Here is a 23,549-nt window from a genome sequence, read left to right as displayed (position 1 = left end):
AAGCCAGTGAACGAGCAGTACTTATGGAGCACATGAAACACCAAATCCCACATTTATTTTATAATTGAAACAAATTCTCAGCAGCTGTTTCGTTCATGCAACGCTACCTCCGCGAAGGAGAGAGCAGCGTCATTGCGGAAGGAAGTCCGTTCAAACCCCCACACCCCCCTAAAAGAGACCAAAATAGCAATCTCTGTGGGTTAACACACGCATCGGAACCGAAGGCCTCCCCCCCAAGCTCAATGCGCTTGAGCAAAGGCAGCCATTAGCAAGGGGGGGAAGGCAGCCATCTTACATCTTAATTATATTTCATTATAAAACCAAAGGTGGAAAAACTCTCAGTGTTCTGGCTTCCAGGGATGGAATGCTATGCCAAAGGAGCTAAGACTTCTAGATCGAGAAGCCCCTTTTCGCAAACAACTTAAAACTTGGCTATTCAACTTGTCAGATGCTTATGTACTGGCTGCCATCTAGTTCTCACCTTCGTTGACTCCCTCACTCTCTAGCGCCAGGATGCTCCTTTCGGAGCGGCAGTTCGCGCGCTATAAATTCCGAATCACATAACGTAACATAACATCTTGCAGATCCATGCCCACCTTACCTGCGCGCAGCGCCAGCAAGGCTGACAGGCATCAATGTCCAGGAGCGAGACGCTGGGATAATCTAAGCAAGTAGACGCAGAGGCAGCCATTTTATATTTTCCAGATCCTACACATGCGTTACCTGTTCACAGCCAGAGTCACTGTCCCGGGTCATTTCTCACGAGTAGTGGGAGCCAGAGGAACCATTAGTAAGGGGAAGTGGGGTCGGCCATTTTATCAGAGCCAATCCCTGCCATATCTGGGCACAGCAGGAGCCTTTCTCTGACTTCATTGCCTGTGAGGAGAGGGAGCCAGCAGAACTATTAGAGGCAGCCATTTTACATTCTGAAGAGCCAATACCTCTCTAGGATCATTGCCCTCTGGTTTCAAGGCTACTACCAAGTAGATCCTGCAATAACTTCTGGCCCAATAAACATTAAAAGCAGTGAGACATATTATCGTCTTAAGCGGTGGCTGAATCTGAAAGCCCAAAGGCAAGAGCCCTGTACATGTTCTCACACAATATGCAAAAAGGCTGGCAAGTGAGAAGGGTTAGGGACTGCCAGCTACACCCTGCCTGCTTGCATTACTGTATTCATGCGTTATACATGTATGGCCTCTTCATCAAGGTTCAAGATCTTTTCAGATAAGGAATGTCATGCACATGGAGCTAAAGGACCAGATTTATGGACATTTTTGAATACCTAAGTTTAATGTAGGTACACAAAAATGCAATTCACAACTAAAAAATCCACATTCCGATTCACAGATTCACTTGCAATTCTGGGTTCATAAAGTGAATTTAGAAATGCAGAAAAGCTGCCATTATGGGGAAACTACCTCATTGACAAGCTTATGGTTAAAGAGTATGTTAGACCTGGCCCTTTTTGCAGGTTTATCCCCAAAACCTTACATTTTGCCTCCTATTTTTCTGACTCAGTTTTTGTTGGCTATAGGACTGTGGGTGGGAAACATCCTTTACAACGCAACTTTTACCACGCAGTGCCTTTACGACGCAACTTTTACAACGCAAACCATTACAACGCAATGCGCTGGGGGGCGCTCTAGGATAGGGAATAAGTTTAATTTACTATCCAACACCTTCCCTAGTGTCCACGGGGACTGGAGTTGGAATAGTAATTTAAACTATTCACTATCCAGCACCCCAAAGCGCTATGCGTTGTAATGGTATGCGTTGTAAAAACCGCGTTGTAATAGCATGCGTGGTAAAAGCATGCGTTGTAACCCCATACATCCACTGTGGGTACCTTACCACTGCTGACCAGTTCTAAAGTGCATATGCTCTCTGTGTAAATTGGGATTATGATTGGTTATCAATGATTGGCATATTTGATTTACTTCTGAGTCCCTAGTAAACTGCAGTGAGTGTGCAAGGACATGTAAATCAAATGCTACTAGTGGGCTTGAGGCACTGGTTGTACCACTCACCTGAGTAGCCCCGTAAAGGTGTTTCAGACCTGCCATTGCAGTGTCTGCACGCACAGTTGTAAACTGCCATGTAAACTGCCATGCACCCATGTACCAGGACCAATCTTCTCTTTTCTTACATGTAATTCACCCCTCAGGTAAGCCCAAGGTACCCTCCTGGGCAGGGTTCAGTATATGTGAAAGGTAGGATATGTTTTGGTGTATTTTACATATCCTGTTGGTGAAATATGTGTATTTCGCTTTTTTACACTATTGAAAGGATGTCTGTCCCATAGGTTAACATGGGAGCTTCCATGTAATATTTTACAAGTGTAACTCCCCATTGCAACAAGATAGAGAAATGAAATTTAGGCACTCTGAACTCAGAATTTAATAACACATCTTTTAGTAAAGGAGGTTTGAAACTGTGTTTGAAAATGCCACTTTTAAAAAGTGTGTACCGTACAACAATGTCTCAAAAGGGTGTCAATAGTAGATCAATTACAATTAGCACAATTAATTGCTTGAGAGATAAATCAAGAAGGGGAGAAAACCAGTGGGACGAAGTTCTTTGCAAAACAAATTGTATTTGTGCATTTACACATTTGACATATTCGGTTTCATATGATCAAACAAACGAAAAGTTGCACTGCGCTACATTGAATGACATGTAACCTGTTGGATACTGTGCAAAAGTGCTCGTGAAGGATTGTGACGGCGCAAGTGACACTTGAGGTAGTATGTACAGCGACGGTGAAGGGCGCAACGACAAACAAGTGAGATTTAAAATTATACAAAGTAAGGATAGCCAAGCAATAAATGACTGATGCCTGCTCCGTGATTCATCCCGCCACGTAACTAGCATTCCTTCAAGTCTCCTGACTAGCAGCTGTGGTTTACTGTTCTTCCATACACATGACTCTGTGCGCCACTGTGATCGTTTGGGACCACTACTCCATTCCTGATAATTCATCCATGTTACGCCTAGGGTTTCCCACGACCTTGCGCCCATCCACTCCAGACTTCTGACGGTGTGCCCCCAGACACACAAATTATCGTAACCTGGTCCTGATGATGGCCTAAACGCCTCTACAGGCCGAAACGCCGTCGACTTTAACAGCGGAATTCTCGGCGCTCCCCTCAAGGATACCCTACTTGATTACTTTTGTATTCATTGTCATGTATTGCTTGGCTATCCTTACTTTGTATTATTTTAAAGCTCACTTGTTCGTCGTTGTGCCCTTCACCGTCGCTGTACTTACTACCTCACGTGCCACTTGCGCCATCACAATCCTTCATGAGCACTTGTGCACAGTATCTAACAGGTTACATGTCATTCAATTTAATGTAGTGCAACTTTTCATTTGTTTGATCATATAAGAAACTGAATATGTCAAATGTGTAAATGCACTAATACAATTTGTTTTGCAAAGAACCTCGTCTCCCTGGTTTTCTCCCCTCTTGATTTATTTCTCAAGCAATTAATTGTGCTAATTGTAATTGACCTACTATTGACACCCTTTTGAGACATTTCTGTACGTTACAGATGTTTGCCCTAGTCTCTTTAGAGTATACGGGCTAACTCCTGTAGTCTGATATTACTTTTAAAAAGTGGGCATTTTTTTGCTTTATCATTCTGTGTGCCTCGCCTGTTTGTACGTTCACTCTGTTGTTTTGGAGTGACATGAGCTGGGGATGTGCATTCACTCTAGACAGTCTCAAAGGGAGTTGAGATGTGTCCTGTCTTGCCTGGGTGACTCATTGCTAGGCTGAATAGACCCGGTCTGCATTTAAAGTGGCAGGAGGAGTTTTTATTAGCACCTGAATAGGCTGTATCTCCTTTGGCCAATATTACCTTTACCCCCTGTGGTCAAGCTGAACCAGGGAGGACAGAAATGGTTTGTACTAAGATCAGAGAGTCTGAAACAAAGACTTCAATGAGAAAATGGGGTATAAGTATTGGACCCAAAACCCCAGAACTTTAGATTACTCCTGGAAATAAGAGCATCCTGCCAAGAAGAACAGCTGATGAACTGTGGGAGGAGCGATGCTTTTTCTGTGTGAGGGGTGGGTTGGCCTGCAGTTGGTGCTCCTATCCATGGGCAGAGGAAAGAGACTAACTCTTTTTGTTCTGGTGTGGTATACTGCTTGAAAAGATTTCCAAGGGTTTGTGTGTGCTTGCCTCCTGTTGGAAGTATCAGGCAAATCAAAGACTTCAAAAAGATCCTTGCTGGATCTAAAAGGAACCTACCTGGATGGAGGGCTGGTAGAGCTGTGTGGTAAGCGCAGCCCCTAATGTGTGTGGGATGGGTCGGCCTGCAGTTCTGCTCTTGTCTGGAGCAGGAGAAGGACTGGACTGTTCTTTGCGTTTACAAAAGGAAGTGCGTGGTGAGTGCTTTATTTTCTGGTGCCCCGAGTGAGTCCTCCTGTGTTCTCCTCCCCCACAGCGTGCCGGACTCTCATTGTTTTGAAATTGCTGACCACACTGCAAAGAATCCCCCTTACAGGGCCCCATCACCACGAAGGACGCAGTGAGTGGAGCTGTGAAGGAAGAGTGCCGACCCGTGGCATCATCTCTTACTGATAGCTGTCTGAAGGGGGAACATCCTTTACAACACAACTTTTACAACACACTACCATTACGACGTAACTTTTACAATGCAAGTTATTACAAAGCATTGCGCTGGGGGGCGCTCTAGGATAAGGAATAGTTTAATTACTATCCAACACCTTCCCTACTATCCATGGGGACTGGAGTTGGAATAGTAAATTAAACTATTCACTACCCAGCGCCCCCAACGCAAGTCGTTGTAACGACTTGCGTTGTAAAACTTGCATCGTAAAGGCATGCGTTGTAATAGCATGCGTTGAAACGTCATACATCCGTCTGAAGCCCCCCTTGAGGCAGGTCCAGCGAGAGCCACAGCGCCTGGGGAGAGGACGCCATGCTGAGGGCTCAAATCACCGGCTCTCTTCCTAGCGATAGCCCGTTTGTGTCATCACCAATGAGTGAGGCCATCCCTCTCAGCCATGGGCACAGCGTAGGGTGTCTCCAGAGGCTAGGAGGACACCGCAAACCCTGTCGTCTGCCAGACCGGGTTTCTCAGACGCAACGACTACTCTCACCCCAACAGGTGTGGAGGACAGATGGGGCACAATGCAGCTGCTGCACCATGCAAAGAGGGGCAGCTATCTTTCCAGATTCCATACGCATTGGACAGAGGGAGGTCTCCCGGCTTGATTTGCAGCGTGTGTGTGTGTGTGTGACCCACCGGTTTCTGGGGCACACCCTGTTGCGACAAGCTGGGCCCACTGCATCTCCACCGCGTGTAAGTGTGCAGCAGTCTTTCCAATCTTGTACAAGGGTGAGTGATCCCAGGGGATCACTCCAGCCACCCTCCATTACCAATGTGGGTGGCAGGGCTTTCTTTACATCACAAATACATGGCCCGGTGACCAAGGAGAACGCCGCCGGGTTTGCCAACACCAAAGAGAAATAGTGCTGGCCCCTACATGGGTAAGCTGCTCGCTTTGGGGGGAAGCACTTGTTCTTTTGTGACACTTGTTCTCTCTTTTTATATGGCAGTGTGGAGTGAGCCCAGGACGTTGCCCCTGATTTCGAACTGGCTGCAATTAGAGGAAACTTTCTAAATTGCCATATAACCCGTTGTAGGGGCTAAGGTGCTTCTGGGCCCACACTGGTGTGTCCATTACCTCATTTTCAGTAATAGGGGTGCAGGGTGCTGCATCCTATGTGGTTGGGTCGGTAATTAGTGATACTTGTGAATATGTTGATTCTTGCATTTTTCTTTTCCTAACCTGCTGCATTTTGTGCCCTAATTTATGATGTAGGTTGTGCTCATCCATTTTTCGGGCAGAATAACAAGTTTCATTTCAGGAACTGCATATTATGTACAGTGATGGTGTTTGAATGACATGTGCAACAAATAAGAATTTTCTTTAATGCACTAATGTGATGATTATGGGCCATATGTATCAACATACCCTTTTGCGATTCCTTAATAGCGATTTTTAAGGAATCGCTTTTTAGAAATCGCAAAATGGTATGTATCAAGAAATTAGCAATTTTTTAGCGATTCCTTAAAATTCCTTAATTGCGATTAGCAAATTGCTAATCGCAATTAAGGAGTAATTTCCCATTCATTTCTATGGGCCAAGAGGCCCATAGGAATGAAGGAAAAATGTGTGATTCGCAATTTGCTAATCGCAAATTGTGAATATTTTCAAGGGTGCAGGGGTGTCCAAAGGACACCCTGTTGCACCCCTGAAATCTGCATGGGTGCACATGTGGCGCACATACATGCCCTAATGGCATGTCTGTGTGTCACATGGCACTTTGAAAAATGAAAAAAAAATTATTTTGGAAGGAATTCGCACCTTACCACCAACTAGAAGTTGATGGTAATTTGCGATTCCTTAAGGCCAATTTGCGAAATTTATTGGCTTCTTACATTGCATTTAAGGAATCGCAGAATTTGCGATTCCTTAAAGGCAATCGCAAAATCATGAATTGCAAAATTTGCGATTCCTTATTTTGCTAGCAAATTCCCTTGATACATACTATTAGGCCAAATTGCATTCGCAAAGGCCGAAATTCTGCGAATTTCGGCATTTGCGAAGTCAATTTGGCTTCATACATATGGCCCTATGACATTTGCCTAGTTATCAAAGTTTATGGTTTATGTAATTGTGGTCAATGTGTTTAGATACAATATATGAGATAGTTTTATATACTACTGTGTGGAGTCTCTTTTGTGATGAATTTAGTCTGTTACTGGGGTGTGTGTGTGTGTTGCGCAAACGCTTTACACATTGACTCTGCCAAGCTAGCAAGGGGGTGAGCAGGGGTTATCTTGGGTGTGTAACTCCCTTAACCTGACTAGAGTGGTGGGTTCTGCCTGGCTGAGGTGCATACCCCAGCCAACAAGAAACCCCATTACTAACAGAGGAAATGTGGAATTTCCAGGCAGATTACCCCTCCAAAATCAAGTGAACCCCTGAAATTCATAAGTTCAGATGACTTTACAATCAGGTAGTTTTTCACCCTTGAAACAAATTAAAACTCACTTATTTGTAAGTACATTTTCAAGGCTTGGAATAGTGGAATACACTCCTACATTTAATTGAATTATAGGAGATGGAATTTCTCCACAGAGAAATAATGTGATGTGGGTAGAGGTATGTGTGCGGGTGACCTGTCCTTCAAGCAGATGATAGCACACCAAATTTAGAGATCCTGCAAGCTTGCCATGGATTGTTTTGGGGAAGGTGCTACTGCCCACCCTTAAAAATATAATTCTAGGCATACCATCTTGTCATGTTGACCCGTTTGATATTTCTTGGCCTGTAAAAAGAAATCCTCATCTGTAGAACAAATACTCAATGGCTTTAAGAGTTTTGTGTGGGTCATGTGAAGGTCATTGACCACTTTTCCTGCTCTGGTCCTGCATAGCGGACCCCGGTAGATAAATCAGTGTCGTAAGGTCAGTCCTAGATAAGGTGAGCATTTTGAAGCATTGCATCAGTTCTCCAGGGAATGATGGGGTGATGAGCTATAGGTGTATGACAACAGAGCCAGCTGAGGCTCTGCCATCAGAAACCCAGGGATTGCTTCACTTCCAAATAAGGGATGAGAACCATAGGTTTGCAAGGGCAATAGTCGTGTTGAATCATAGTGTGGTTTTGCTAAACCCTACACTAGGACTTAGGACTGCTTGTGATATTCCTGCGAGCACGAGTGAGCTTGCGATTTCTTGTCTAACCTCCAGTAAGCTATCACTGTGGGGTACGGCAACCACTGCAGGTTGTTTGTTGGAATGTCATCCTAAATAGTATTGTAGCCAGAATACCATCTATGCAAAGTTGTGAGGTAAGTAAAGCATAGATTTATAATTATTATCTTCACATTAACTTCCATGAAGATATATGGACAGCCAAGGTACATATATACGTAAATAGGAATAGTAAATCTATACTTACCTATATATACTTACCGTCACCATATTGTGGCAGTCAATTCTCTCACTACAATATTGTTATCGGGTAATTTTCAAAACATGATATTTGGTTAGAATACTCAACTGCAGAGGCCAGTGAGTAATCAGAAAGTGACTAGATTAATTTATTATACGTTTGCTGAGTAGGTCAAGGCACCTGCTAGAGAGACCTTTACTAACACCTTAAGTGCGGGTGCCGGCCAATAGCTGACACCTGCACTGCCTCCTCAGTGCATCTGTCAGCCATAGATCAAAACTGAGGGGAGGGCATATAATGGCTCCTCTGATGCTCTACACCCGGGGAGTCATTTATTTTGTGTTTAATGTTGGCTGCTCGAGAAGAGTTTCCTGAGCAGCCTGAGTGTTTTTTCTTTTTTTTTACTGTAATGACGATTGACGCGCAGGGAGTGCTGATGTCATTGCAGTAAAAGTGAAAGTAAAATAAGATAAAGGCTTGTTTTACTATCACTGAATCAGTGCTGAGGGACATATCTCAGCCAAAGCACTGATTCTCTTCGGGGAGGTATTGTTGAAAAGGGGAGAATCTCCCTAAGCCCCTATTTAAACTTTCAGTCTTTCTGCCCAACCTGGGGGTGGATGGGAGTAGTTACCCCTGGGGGAGGGTGGTGAGGGGGAGAGACACCAGGGTGAATAAACTAAAATATTGGTGTAAGGGATGCCCACTATGGGCATGGCCATGCCCCCATCCCAACATGAGGACAGACAGTCTTCCTGCTCCGCCAATGGCAGATGGGGGTAAATATATGGGTGGGGCTGCCAACTATGGACATGCTCTTCTTCAAACAAAATATGGTAACCTGTCTTCCTAGAGGGCAGATGGGGTGATTACCCCAATCTTCTCCTGGGGCAGAAAGCTCACTGGACACCAGGGAATGTCTTTTTTAAAAACAATTTAGATGTGAGGCTGCGCACCATAGGCATGCCCACACACCTAAAAGAGGACAGAGTTAAATTCCACTAGATACTATGGTCAATAAAAAAATATAGTGAGGGGTCTTCCCACTATGGTCATTGCCATGCCCCCACCCCATACAAGATAAGTTGACAGCCTTTCTGCTGTCCCTAGATGGTAGATGGGGGTGATTGGCCACAATCTGCCCCAGTGAGGCAGAAAGCTCACTAGACACCAGTTAAGTTATTTTTTTATTTAAAATATAGGGGGGTGTCCAACATGGACATTGCCATGTCCTTCCCAAACAAGAGGAAAGACAGTCTTTCTGCCCTTCCAGGGGCAGATGTGGGTAATTACCCCTGATATGCCCTCCCTGGGGGCAGAAAGCCAACTAGCCACAAGGGTCTAATATAAATATAGGAGTGAGGCTGCACAATATGGACATGGCCATGTCCCCACCTCCCAGAAAATATGGCGACAGACCTTCTGCCTGACTGGAGGGCAGATAGGGTGATTACCCCGATTTTCTCCCTTGGTGGGGGCAAAAACCCTGCTAGACACCGGAGGAAAAATTGATAGGGGTGGGGCTGCTCACCATGGACATGGCATGCTTGCACATCGAAAGGCCACAGACAGTCTTTCTACTCCCTGCGGGGAGGATTGAGGCAATCACCCCAATCTGCTCCCCCCAGGGGGTAAACCCACCACAGATTACGCTTATGCAGTATTTTTGTGGGGGAGGCGAGGCACCCCCCCCCTTAGAATGGACCCATGCTCTCTTCCACCCCACGGGCCAAAAGATTTTATACCTCCCCGGGGGTGTATAAGTGTTTTCATCCCCATTCTGCCCCTGGGGGGATTGAATGCCCACTAAACACCAGACATCAGGAAACAGAGTCAAATAACACAAAAGCAGTGTGCGGCCTGCTCTGAAATTGAGCCATATCCCCTCCCCCGAAATAATCAAAAGTAACTTTCTGTCCCCCCCCCTGCTCCGGGACAGGTAAACAATTTGTCTCAATTGGGAAGATTGACCCAGAACATCCCTCCCCTCTGGGGAGGGGGGGAGGGGGATAGAAAAGAATATATACCTTTTTTTTACATGCGTTTACAACGAATGCCATAACAACGCGAGCTGTTACAACAACTGCATTGTTATTTTGCCTACCGTTACAATGCAAGTCGGAACAACGACTTGCTGTAGGCGGCGCTGGATGTTGGAATAGTATAATTTACTATTCCAACTCCAGTCTGTGCGGACACTAGGGAAGGTGTTGGATTTTAAATCCAACACCTTATTCCCCCTTAAAGCAAGTCGTTTTTCCGACTTGCATTGTCATGGTATGCGAAATAACAATGCGGTCATTGTAACAACCGCGTTGTTTTGGCATGTGTTGCTCCGTTTGCGAACTAAACGCTGTTTACTGGTAGAAAGTCCACCTAACACTAGGGATTTTGCTTATAGGGTCAAAAGAAAGTGGTGCGGATGTTACCCCCCCAAAAAAGGAACAAACCAGTGTTTTTGCTCTCTCCCTCAGGACAGACAAGCAGTTTGCCCCAATTTGACCGTGGCAGCCAGAAAGCCCACTGTCTGGCAGGAATATATTTTTTTAAATAAAATAATGTAGTGGTTTTAGCCCATCCTAACATGGGCCCCCCACTTACTCCTAATACCTTAACAGTCTTTCTCCTCCCCTGTGCTCCAAGAAATCCTGTCTCAATGGCAAACAAGAGGGCATTTGATTTTTGTGGCTGCTGTTTATACACATGGGCCAAAAAAGTGTGGCTAACTCCTAATAGCATCCCACTTGCAATGGTGAATGACTGCACTTGTTGGGCTTGGGTAGGGTGCCACCTGGAAAAACCTACAAGAGCCAAGTAGTTCTGAAAACTAGACACCCTCGGTAGTCCAGAGTGGTGTGCTTCATGTAGATCCCAAAACCTTTTCTTATCCACAATGCCATGCAAACTGCAAACTTTGAGTAAAAACACAGTCTTTCCTCACATGTCTGTGAGGAACACCTCTGTAATCTGCAGAGAGCCACAAGTTTCCTCCCACCCACCAACCCTCCATGTTTCCCGATAACAATGGTACCACACTTGTGTGGATACGACTAGAGACCTTGACTCAAAAGGCCCTAAAATGCTATGAGGAGATCAGTGATAGGAGTACTTACGGGATTTAGGGGCGTGCTCTGCCCCTACCCATGGAAACCTATCAACCACAGACATTTTTGAAAACTAGACAACCAGGGGACACCAGAGTGGTGCGCCTTGCATGGATCCTATGAGGTTTTCTTACCTGCAATGCCCTTTAAACCTCAAATTCTACCTGAAATCACACATTTTCCATACATTTCTGTGATGGAAACATCTGGAATCTGCAGAAATTTAAAAAAATCCTACCTCCCAGTGTTACCCCATTTGTGCCGTTAAAACATGGTGCCACTTATGTGGATCGGACTAGTGCCTGTGACAGGAACGGATCACACCAAGGCCAATGGGAGTCCCCTTGCGAGGGATCCCATCGACCTTGGTTTGATCTGTTCCCGTTGCGAGCTCTTGTCCCAGAATGTTGTCTACTTTTCAGAAATCTCTAGCTTTGCAGGATCACCCATGGGTTTCACACTGGTTTCCACCACAAATAAGAAGTAGGTTGAGAGCACAATAAAACAGGAAAAATGAGCTTCCTCTTTGACAAATGCCAAAACTGTGGTAAAAATCTGTTTTTTATTCAGCTCTGCTTGGTCCTGAAAGCTAGAAAGATAATGACTTTAACAGAGCAAACCATTCTTTGATGCTATTTCGAGGGGGAAACACCAGACACTTTTATACAGACCACTTTTTTCCTAACTTTTTCAAAATATTCAAAATGGAATTATATGTTTCCTATTCTCTTGGTCCCCTCTTGGGGAATCCACAAAATCTGGGTACCTTTAGAATCCCCAGAATGTTGTAAAAAAATGATGCAAATTTGGCATGGATACCCTTTGTTGAAAAAACGTTATGAAGTGCTAAATGCAAACCACACCAAATAGCCCAGAAATGGCTCAGCATTGGGGGTGAGGGCGGATTCCAGCATTTAAGAGGGTAAACATGCAATCCGTGGGTTTCAATTCCAGAATGCAGCTTAATTCTTAGTGGACATGTCTGTAGACAACAAATCAGAAAGTGCAATTCACTTCAATTAATTTCCTTTTATTGAATATAAAATAGCACTCTGGCGAAAGGCTTTCGCAAAATATTGAAAGTAAAGCATGGAAATACATATAAATGCACAATTTAAAAGCACAACTGCTAGGAGGAAACGCTGTGAGCAATATCCCCTCTATAGATAGAAGTGGGAAAGCTCCAAGCCAAAGGTCAAAACTACAAAGAGGCAACTGACTAATTATCTTTATGAAATTGATAAAATAAGTACCATTGATCTGAGCAATAACAACACATATTGGAAACACTAGTAATCAGTTTTCCAAATTGTGGCCTGCAATTTCCACACAGATATTTCTAAGAACAGAACATATTTTTTACAAGTTGAACACAAAGAGCTGCGCCTCTTACATACCTTTAATTTCTTGCAGAAGTTCTTACAGAACCTTCAAAAATTAAAATAAAATATTTTAGAAGAGTGCTTCTTAACTTAGATATGGCATTTCTCAACACTGTCAATGACAAGTTTAATCTTTACCCAGTGAAATGCTACTGTCTTGACCGATCTCATTAGCATTGAAGGATGAGATGACCTTCCCTTGACTTGAATGGTTGAATCTTGTCCTGCAGATCACATCAATTGTCAGCAGTGAGAATGGAAACCACATTCAGACCTCAATTTGTGAAAACAACAGCACCAGGCCCTGAGGTATTTCTCGTGAGGCATCTGCGGCTTGCACCACTGACTGCCCCTGTCAACGCTGCCAAATACCTCTTCCTTTAAGTGTAAGCATGTGGACTATTGCAGTCATACAAATTTGCAAGAATGTCTTAGACGCACGAGTATTATGTATTATTTTTTACCTTTACTTTGACCTGATAGACACGCTGTGCTAAAAAAATAGCAAGATGGTGCCCGCTTGGGGTGAGCTGTCACAAACAAGTGCTGATGTTAGGAATTAAGGAGCCGATTCCGATGACGGGAAATTCGCGACCGCCGGGCCTGCGGTGAGGACCGCCGCCTCGGCGGTCGCGGATTTCCCGTCATCGTCCTGAATATTCCCACCGCCCAATTAGGATGGCGGTGGGAATAGGGAAGGCACCACGGTCGATGGAAAGACCGTCCGCCGCTTTTCCGCCAGTCGACAAGTCGACCGGCGGAAAAAGGGGTTTAATATGGTGGCGGTGTCTGGAAGATGCCTGTGAGGAGCAGCCTTTCCATGGCTGCATTGCCGCCATGGAAAGGCTGGCGGTTCTTGCTAGTGGGGCCCTGTTGCGGGCCCCCAGGTTGTGGGGTGCAATTGGGCGGTACCTATGGTACCCCCCTGCTTTTACATGTACAATGTGGAACGCACCACGTGGTGCCTGTCACGTTGTGCATGTAAAAGCACAACATGTATATTTTACATTGCGGTGGGTGCTGCTAGCAGCACTGCCCACCGCAATGTAAAATATACAGGAGGCGCCCGCCACACTGGCGGGCACATCATAATAGGTATGGTGGGACCGCCGCAACTATTGCGGGTGGTCCCTTTAGGAGCTACGATGGCGGCATCGTAATCGGACCCTAAGAGCCGGTGCTGACCTCCGGAAAACACCGGCGCAAATTAAGCACTGTATGCTGTCCGCCTTACCAGCTAAAACAAACATTGCTTTCTGTTAAATGTTCCAGACAGGAAGTGATATGATCTTTCAGTTTGTTAATTACTAAAAGTTCCAAACTTATGCCAGCTGCCGTGAAGGTGATACATTGAACTCCTTACAAGTTTAGTGAGCTCAACACAGCGTGAACATGCACGTAGTTTGAAGCGCATCCCAATAAGTTAAAGCAAACATACTTTAGACACCCATGAACCAAGCTCAGTGTCTTACAATGTCTCCTTGATCAGACCTGAACTACTTCCATTGCAGGCTAAATGAATGGTTCAGGTATTTATTACCCTCAGGTGTGCTTAATCCATGGTTTAAATTATTATAGAGAGGTCCAGCAAATATGACATCACAACAACCTTAAACATTAAGGGGCATATTACCAAGGGCCATTATCGCCGCCTTAGTGGGACTTTTTCTCGCTAAAGCGGAGATAATTTTATCGTCCTATTACCTAGCTGTCGCTAACACCAGTTAGCGACAGCTAGTAGGAGATAGCGATCATCTTGGGGCCCACTTTGCATGTCAGCGATATTTATCGCTAATGACATGCAAAGTGGGCGTGCCAAGATGTTAGCGACTGAAAACAGTCGCTAACATCGCTATCTCCTCTTACCAACTTTTGGAAATATTCGCGCTAAGCGTGAATATCTCCAAAAGCTAACGCCTGCCCAGTGCAGTTCTTAGCCATGTTATCCAATGGAAGGTGGATAACATGGCTAAGAGCATTGTCACGATAATGCATGAATATCGCGGATTTTTCAGCGATATTCATGCATTTCGCAGGATTTTTACCGCTTTTGAGATAAACCTTGATAATATCAAGGTATCTCAGCGGTAAAAATCATCGGAGCGCGGCGATATAATTTTAGCCGCTAACCATGCATAGCGATAATTATCGCTATTGCTTGGTAATATGCCCCTAAATCATTAATTAAGAAACATAATTTACGGTACAAATTCAACAGGGTACAAATGCACATATTGGAAATTGCAATTTGGATGGCCCCATCCTTACATAATTCGCAAATGTGATGAGATGTTGATTGATTGTTTTGGTTCCCACATAGTCTACGCTGTGCTTGGACGCCAGAGTGATTGTCAGAAATTGCTCTCTGGTGCTGCTGCAGTTTTATGAGGAACCATCTATAGGAGTCCTCTTCACAGTGACTCCTGATGATTTGAGTAGGGGTCGGTGATAAATTCCGCTCCACCAGCGGAGTTTGCAGAGTTTAGGCCTCTGCGCGTTACACATGTAACGTGGAGTTCCGGCCAAATTTCTCCAACTGCCATGTGATGGAGTTTTTTTATCTCATGCGGCTCGTCAATGGTAAGTTGGTCAGAGTGAGCAAGTTTTAGAGTCCCGTAGCATGATTTTCAGTCAGTAGGTGGGTACCCAGCAACTTATTTCAACACAGGCAGTTGCAGGAGGTTGCGGCCATTCGTGTACAGAAAGCTGCTGCTCGAGTACAAAATCTACACGAGCGGCAGCGAAATCAACTCCAGAAGCACTGTGTGACCATGGAACGGCTCCGTGCTTAAAAATCAGCACAAGCAACGCAGCAACCATAATTCCGCCCATTCACGGAATTTCGCAGAGTTTTTATGTAACTCCATAAGTCCACCTCAACCCTAGTTTGGAGTAACACAAACCATCAGATCTACCCGGACGTCCCTGTAATCTGAAAGTCTGTGCTCATCTTTTACACAAGCTTCAACCATTATTTTTGTAGAAAGTCTTTGTGTTTCACAGAGTGTTCTCAAGTGTCCATGGGGAGTCACAGGCTGTGTAGAGAAGTACAGCCAGATTCATCATTGAAAAATTGGCTCGCAAAGGGCCAGATTCTGAAAATCTGGCCCTTTGCGAGCGCAATTTTTGCATTAGGGATTCATCATCCCAAATGCAAAAATAGCTAATTGCGAAATTGCAAAATTGCGAGGAAATGCATTTAAGGAATCTCTGAGATTCCTTAAATGCAATTCATTAACCATTTTTAAATTGCGAATTCGCTATTTTTGTCCGCTATTTACCGCGAAGTCTGACTTCGTGGTAAATAGCGAAAACTTAGAAAAATGCACTTTAGCGCATTTTTCTAAGTTGTATGTTACACACACACATGTCCTTTGGACATGTGTGTGCGCAACAACAGTCTACATTGACATTTCAGGGGTGCTACAGGGTGTCCTTTGGACACCCCTGGCACCCTTGAAATCGCATCCTTATTTGCGATTAGCAAATTGCTAATCGCAAATAAGGAATGACTCCCCATTCATTCCTATGGGCCTTTAGCCTTTAGGCCTGATAGAGCAAGATTTCGCATCGCGACTTGCTCGATTCATGAAACCTCGAAACCGTTGTAACCTAGTAACGAATTGTATGTTTTACTAATATCTTTTTCCGATATATATGTATGATAGAGAAGCTTGCCTATGTGTTTTACTAATACGATTAATCTGTGTGTTTAAAAAATGCCCGCTGCTTGACTTTCCTCTTCTGCGCATGCGTCAGTCACACTCACGTGACTTCGTGTAGAGATAGTTTTGGAGGGAAAGGGTGCGCATGCGTAATAAGCAATAAGATGGCTATAACGTGGTAAAGCTTTGTGCTGCTGCTCTTGTGAAATTGTTTGTTGCACTCACCAATAATGCATAGTATATTTTTATAATGATGAACCTAAAATGTGAAATCATGACATGTAATACATTCATTTATTTTTATGTACTAATTTGTTTTCGCATACTTTTCATGTATCCTCGGCACTGAGGGGTGATGGGGGCTTGGGAGTCCATCTTGGAGGGTACTTCTGCGCAGAACCAATCGATGGTGAGGATGGCATTGAAACCAAGCCAAAGAAGGTTGTTGGCAGAGCCTGCATGAGAACATGCACCTTCACCCAGCCAAGGCATCATGATTGTATTCTATTTGTTTCAAATTGTAATCTTTCCATTGTATTCTCTGCGACTTCTCGTGGGAACCCCAATCTTGCTAGGCGGCACCCTAGGATGCTAAGTAGGGCTTGTAATACTCTGTTCTGATTGGTGTGTTAACCAAAGCCTACCTTAGGACCAATCCAAATTGGGGATTCTGACACTTTGCAACATTTGGGGGGTGGTACCCTGTCCCAAAACAGTATATCTACCCTGGGTTCACCTAGGGAAAATTGTCCGACTTGTCTGAATAGCTGACCTGTCACTGACCCAACGCACTCAATAGGTGACTTGATACAGAGGTGCTGCGGAGCTCTCTGTCCGAAATTTGACCATAGACTCTGAAGGTTTTACTGAACCTTAAGTGCTGGCGGAGCACTTTGCTGGGGAATTCGCTGACCCAATCGGGGTCCTGACTGATAGCTGCAGAGAGGGTGGAGCGCAGGCGTTGCTTCCGAACTGCGGGTGCTGGTCGTATCCTGGTGGTCCTGTCCTGATCCGAATCTGGGTTTCCTGTCCTGTCCTGAGGTGTCCATTCTGCACCTGCTGTCCTACTGAGGGTTATCCTTCCCTGAGGATTTTCCTGTCCTTAACTGACCCGTGGCCAAGGTTGGTTTTCACACCAGTCTAGGTAAATATTGCTCTGAAATTCTTAAAACTGCACCTTTCTATTTTTTCTGTCTTTGCTTCAATAAAGACATACCTTTGCACGTGATAATTTTCCATGCTTTCTCCTGCAACCATTGCATTTCATAAAGTCATTTGCATTTGAATTCATAGCGTGTTCCTATGTTACCCTACCTTTTAGAAATCATTTTCTGTATTGCAGTTTGCAACTTCCTGATATGGTCTTGGTTTTTTCTCTCGAAAACTGGCTAAGTGACTCAGATTTATAGCGTGTTCATCTTGCCCCTTATCTTAGTTTTCCTCTCATTTAGCGGGTTCCCTGTCGCACTAGTATTCTATTGATAAAGCTGTATGACTGCCCTTTATTTGAATTTAAGATAAACTTTGCAAAACTTCCAGTTGTCCGTGGTCATTTTATAAAAAGTAAAGTCATATTTTGAATGGTGTATTTTGCTGCCTTTCCTTTTACAGCTAGCTCCCTGACCCATCGTGGTCATAGGTACCCATAACGGTGGATGGTAAGTTGGGTACACTGAAAATAAATCGAAAAGGAACTCACAATTATTGATAGTAGATTGTGTGGTCACCTGATCAATGTATATGATAAAGTAAAGTATATGGGCCCGAAGCCAGAAGTGGCGACATTATTGGTCGGGTGACCCGCGATCTCTAGCAGTAATTTTCTGGTAGCAGAGTGATGCTTAGGGACTAGTTAAAGGATAGGTAGGACTAGTTAGTCTAGCCAAGTCGGATGCTGCTATAAGAGAATAGGTACTTCAGGTGATCTGATCACTCACTTGAAAATCGTTTACTTTGAAAAATTATGAAATGTTTTAAAATTGTTATTCTTTTTATCATACTGTTATATGTATTAATCCATTCGTACGTAAAACGTCTTTTATGTTGTTAGGAATCCCCGGGGAATTGAATAGCGAGTGGTGAATAGAATCCATTCGCTTTGAGGTCACCTGCTCTAAGGAAGGTTGGTGCAGGTTAGGTAGAACTGGAAGGACTAACTAGGGTTTTTCTGAATATATGATTGAATAAATGTTAGTAACGAGGTTCATTGGCAAAATTCCCATTGTGGCGTAACCTAGTCAGGGTCACATCGGAAGAGTAGCGGGTTCATCGGAGCTTGCGTGAAAGCAAAGGGGTTCGCTGGGGAAACCTTAGTCTCAGATATATCCCGGAGAAGTGGATGAGTCTAGGGGAGTAACAGGTTCTCCAATGCTAGTGTGAAGGGTAGGCAGAAGAGATCTACCCGTAGTGAGTGAAAAGTAAATGGAAGTAGTTTACTTGCAGCGAAACAAATTCTTTCCTGTCTAGACACTTGAGCACGGTGGCGAATGTGTATTTGTTGTAAAATAACCAAGCACTAAGCACTTTAAAAAAAAAGAAAGTTTCCGTTACCTTGTGAAGAAGGGAGTCAGTCGCGAACGGCTCTGACGTCACTCCGTGCCGCGCTGGGATTGGTAGACACAGCGGGCTGCTAGCGTAGCTGGAATTGTAAAGGAGGGGCGAGCGCCGGAGCGTGGGAACTGTCTCACGAATGGGCCGCGCACCCATTGGTCGAGATTATTTGAACTCGTGCAAAATCACTCGTAAAATCGTATGTGGCATTCGTATAGACCGCATACCAGACCTGATCCACGTTATATGGGATTTGAGAACGATCAGTGGAAAGGAGTTAAAAACGACATTATGTACGGAACTAAGAGAAAAGTATCTCTTGTAAATAAGGTGAAGAATTATTTCAAGAAAGACAAGCCGATTAAAACTAGAGAAGGTGTTGTCATACCGCAACCTAACACTCCCGCATCTTTCATGATGTTCGATAAAGGGTACAACACATGTGTATGGTTGGCGAATTGGGTGAAATACACGAAAGATGACGGAGTATTGGCTTTTCCGTTAGATGGAACATTTAACAGCAGAATTCTATTCAATTTGAGAACCCGAATGAATGATTTACATCCCAGACCTAGATTAACGCAGTATGAAGCGCTAGAGGAATGGGAAATCGAGGCTTTCGAAAGGAATAAGCCACGGATGGACAAAGGGTTAACTAAATTTTATCCAAAATTGAAGCAGGAAGCACGAGCTAAAAAGATGAAACAGTGGAGGCAGAACATGATAGTGGAGGGATTGTTTCCCATGATGCCAGCAGATGATCCTTCTGGGGGGAAGAAACGGTTGGAAAAACCTAAGCATTGGGTACCCATCGGAGAGTCAGATGATGAATTGTTAGATGACCTATGTACAAGAAGTCCGCCTCCTTATAATGAGGGACACCGACCTTCCAGTGCAGGAGATATTTCCCGAAGACTTCCTCCTCATGAAGAAGTTAGGTCCGCAAGTGTAGGAGGGGGTTACCACATTCCTCCCTATACCGAGAGTCTAGGACCAGTAGATACCAGAAACATTTACCCCAGAATGTCAGCTAGTGGGGAGACAGGATATTCCCGTGAAGGAGATTTTTGTTCTCGACCTCCCTACGGAGGCGAGATGAGACCCTCAAGTTCAGGAATGCCGTTATTACAGTCACAGTATGAGGAAGAAAGAAGATCCCTAGGTACAGGAAGTTTATTCCCAAGACCAAATTATGGTGAAGGGCCTAGTGAGACTCATCCCACTGCCCCAAGTTATGCTCCCACACTATCCCCGCAGGTGTTACCTGACAAATCCATAGAGAGATTACTGGAAGAAAAGGAGCGGGAGGTTCTAGCAAAACAGAGAGCTGAGATCATTCAGAAAATGACCCAGTTAAATACCAGTCCTGAAGCATTGACAATCCCAGTAACAATCGGACCCGTAGTTTCATTGTACGGGGATCGGCATGAAAGTCCAAAACCTCCAGTTATTACTCCCGTAATAGCAAAACCCAGACCAGAACCCTTAATTGTAGATGAACAGACGAGCGAATGTGAATCTGAAGTCTCACTGCTGGATCTGCCCATTAGAAATACAGGGAAGAGAATGCAGAAAAGACATAATCCTTTCAATGCGAGGGAGATTCAAATGGAATCGACTTCGGGTACTAGAAGTGTCACTTTGGTCACACCTGAAGAAATTGAAAGATGGAGTCAAGAATTAGAGAAACAAACTTCGCAAACGAAACCTTTAGACCTCTACAAACTGAGAGTAGAAATAGAAGAATTAATGGCAGGAAACGTAGGATTAGACAGATTAAATACCTACTCTGAAGAAGAACTGTTGTTTATGTGCAAAAGTCTTACCCGCAATGTCCGAGTACTTCATGAAAAATTGACCGATACTGCTGCTAGTATGGGAATAGACATTTCAAAATCGAAACCCTTGCAGAAACCCTACCGAGCAGAATTTTCAGACAAAGATTTGGAAAACCTGAATGTGTCAGGGAAAAAGGCACAGGTCAAGGAACTATTGACAGTATTGCAGAAATGGGGAGACGTGGAAAAATGGAAAGCCAGATGGGCTAGGAAGAAAGATGAGGCCAGTTCTAGGCAGGTAACTCCCGAATTCGCTCTAAGAGAAGCTGAGAAACCAGAAAAGTTATGCCCTATGCGTGAAGTACCAGGGGGAAAATATGTACATGTCCCATGGTCACGACAGGATATTGTGTCCTTCACAAATGACTTCCCAAAATTACGCGAAAAACCAGTCGATTGGTACCGGCAGGTAGAAAGATTCGTAAAAGTGCAGAAATGCCTATGGAAAGACCTGGATGGGTTCTTCGACATAGTGGTCCCTGTAGATCTGTGGACTGAGTGTAAAATAGCCATTGCCTGGCCTAGTGAGGAATACCCGAGAGATGACAAAACAGGGGAACCATCAAAGGAAGTGATGAGGAAGTATGAACAGGTAATTCAACATTTGAAAATAAAAGTACCTGCAAAAGAAACTGATTGGACCAAGATAGATAGAACCACGCAGGAAAGGGACGAGACAGTGCACTCTTTTTATGAAAGGCTGTTGCAGGTGTTCAAAACATACAGTGGTATAGATAACATCGAGATGAAGGATATGACCCATTTCATTTACAGGTTTGTAAACGGTTTAAGACCCGAAATTTGTCAGTGGATAAAGGATAATAAAATCTGTTGGCATACCAAAAAGATAGATGAGGTCCTACGGTACGCAAAGTACTGTGAGGACGAAATGGCAGAAAAGAAAAAGGCCCTGAAGGAGAAAGTGATGTGGGCTCAAGTAAAGCTCGCAGAACAACAGGAAAAGCAACTGAGTAAATTAAATAAAGTGGCTCAGAACCAAGGTCCTGGGGGAGGGAATGGAGGAAAGCCCCAACCTAAAATGAGTAGAGAGGAAGCCAAAAAGAAATTTCCTTGCCATCAGTGCGGAGAAATTGGACATTGGCGAGATGAGTGTCCGTATTTACAAGTTGATAATGCCCAAACACCTGATTTAATTCCACAGACGCAGAATGAAAAGCAAAGAAAGACCCAGCAACAGGTAAAAACGATTCAAGTGCCTCGAGCACCAAAGCCTATATTTAAAGGGAAGTCACCACAGGGTGATGATGTAGAAGTCTGGGGAGGCAATGAGGATAGAAATACAGCAACTTCGCAGTATTTGTTGAGCGACACCTTTTTCTGTGATGACCAATACTGACGGGGCCTGAGAGGGGAGGACGAGGAGTGCGTACTTGGCGCCTCTTTGCCGGTAGACCAGTCAGGGCCATACATTGAAGGAAAGGTTGATGGAAATGATGTCACCTTTCTATTGGACACTGGTGCTACCCGTTCTACTGTGAGAACAGTGGACGTTCCAAACCTACCCCTCTCGGGAGAAGCAATCCAAGTAGTAGGAGTATCTAATCAATTGATTAGTACACCTGTTACCGAACCCATGGAGATCTCAATTGGAAACTTTAAACAAATGCACAGATTTGTTGTCTGTGATACCAGTCCGGTAAATTTGCAGGGACGTGATTTGCTGTGCAAAATGAATTGTACCATCTTTTGCACACCAAAGGGCGTCGAAATTCAAACCCCAGATGAAGACGGTATCTACAAGCTAATGCTAATTAAACCTGACTCAGAAATAAAATGAATGACTATACAGGACTTACCTGAAGAACTCCAGCAGACAGTGAAGTCAGAAGTGTGGGACTTTACTGGAAAGGATGTAGGGTTGATGAAAAACGTAGATCCCATACAGATAACAATGAAAGAAAATGCAGTTTACCCTAACGCTAAGCCTTACAAAATGAGTGCCGAAGTGAGAGCAGGTGTTGCCATTGAAGTACAAAAATTGCTAGAAGCAAACATCATACAGGAAGTAATGAGTAGCCCGTGTAATTCACCCATTATGGGCATCAAAAAGCCTAATGGCAAGTACAGAGTAGTGCAGGACCTGAGAAAGGTAAACAAAATTGTGGTTCCTTGCTGTCCCATTGTCCCAAACCCAGCAGTCATCCTGTATCAGATTCCCTGGGATGCTGAATGGTTCACTGTGATAGACCTATGTCATGCTTTCTTTTCGATCCCATTGCATCCAGATAGCAAATTTCTTTTCTCATTTGCTTTCAACAGTAACGTGTATGTCTGGAACAGGGTCCCCCAGGGGTATACAGAAAGCCCCTATATCTTTAATCAGATCTTGAAAAAATGCCTTGAAACTTTGGTCTTACCTGGAAAATCTGTTTTGGTACAGTACATAGACGACCTATTGGTGGCGTCTAAAAGCCATAGGGATTGCGTGGTTGACACCATTGCCCTACTGAATCACCTGAGTGAAAAGGGACATAAAGTGGCCCCTGAGAAATTACAGTTTTGTTCGAAATCAGTGAAATATCTGGGACACCAGATAGAAAAAGGTATCAGAAAAGTCACCTCAGAGAGATTCAGAATAATTCAAAATATGCAGTTACCCCATACTCAGAAATAAATCAGAATGTTCCTCGGAGTTGTAGGTTACTGCAGGCAATGGATTGTGGGATTTGCAGTTCTTGCAAAACCTTTGATACAAATGACAAAGAAAGGAGCAAAGGACCCAGTTGAATGGAATGACGAGAGCCTAACAGCTTTCACACAGTTGCGAAATTGCCTGTGTACAGCCCCTGCTCTGGGAATGCCTGACTACTCCAAGGAGTTTAGCTTATTCTGTGACACTCGTGACAATTGTGCATTGTCAGTCCTGACTCAGGAGCATGGATTGACCAGAAGGCCTGTGGCATATTTTTCTGCCACTTTGGATCCAGTGGCTGCTGGACTACCTGGATGTCTAAAAGCTGTAGCTGCAACTTGCACCAGTTTAGAA

Source organism: Lissotriton helveticus, chromosome 10 (genome assembly GCF_964261635.1).
Source record: "Lissotriton helveticus chromosome 10, aLisHel1.1, whole genome shotgun sequence".
Classification (NCBI taxonomy): Eukaryota; Metazoa; Chordata; class Amphibia; order Caudata; family Salamandridae; genus Lissotriton; species Lissotriton helveticus.
Note: the sequence above shows the minus strand (reverse complement) of the source record.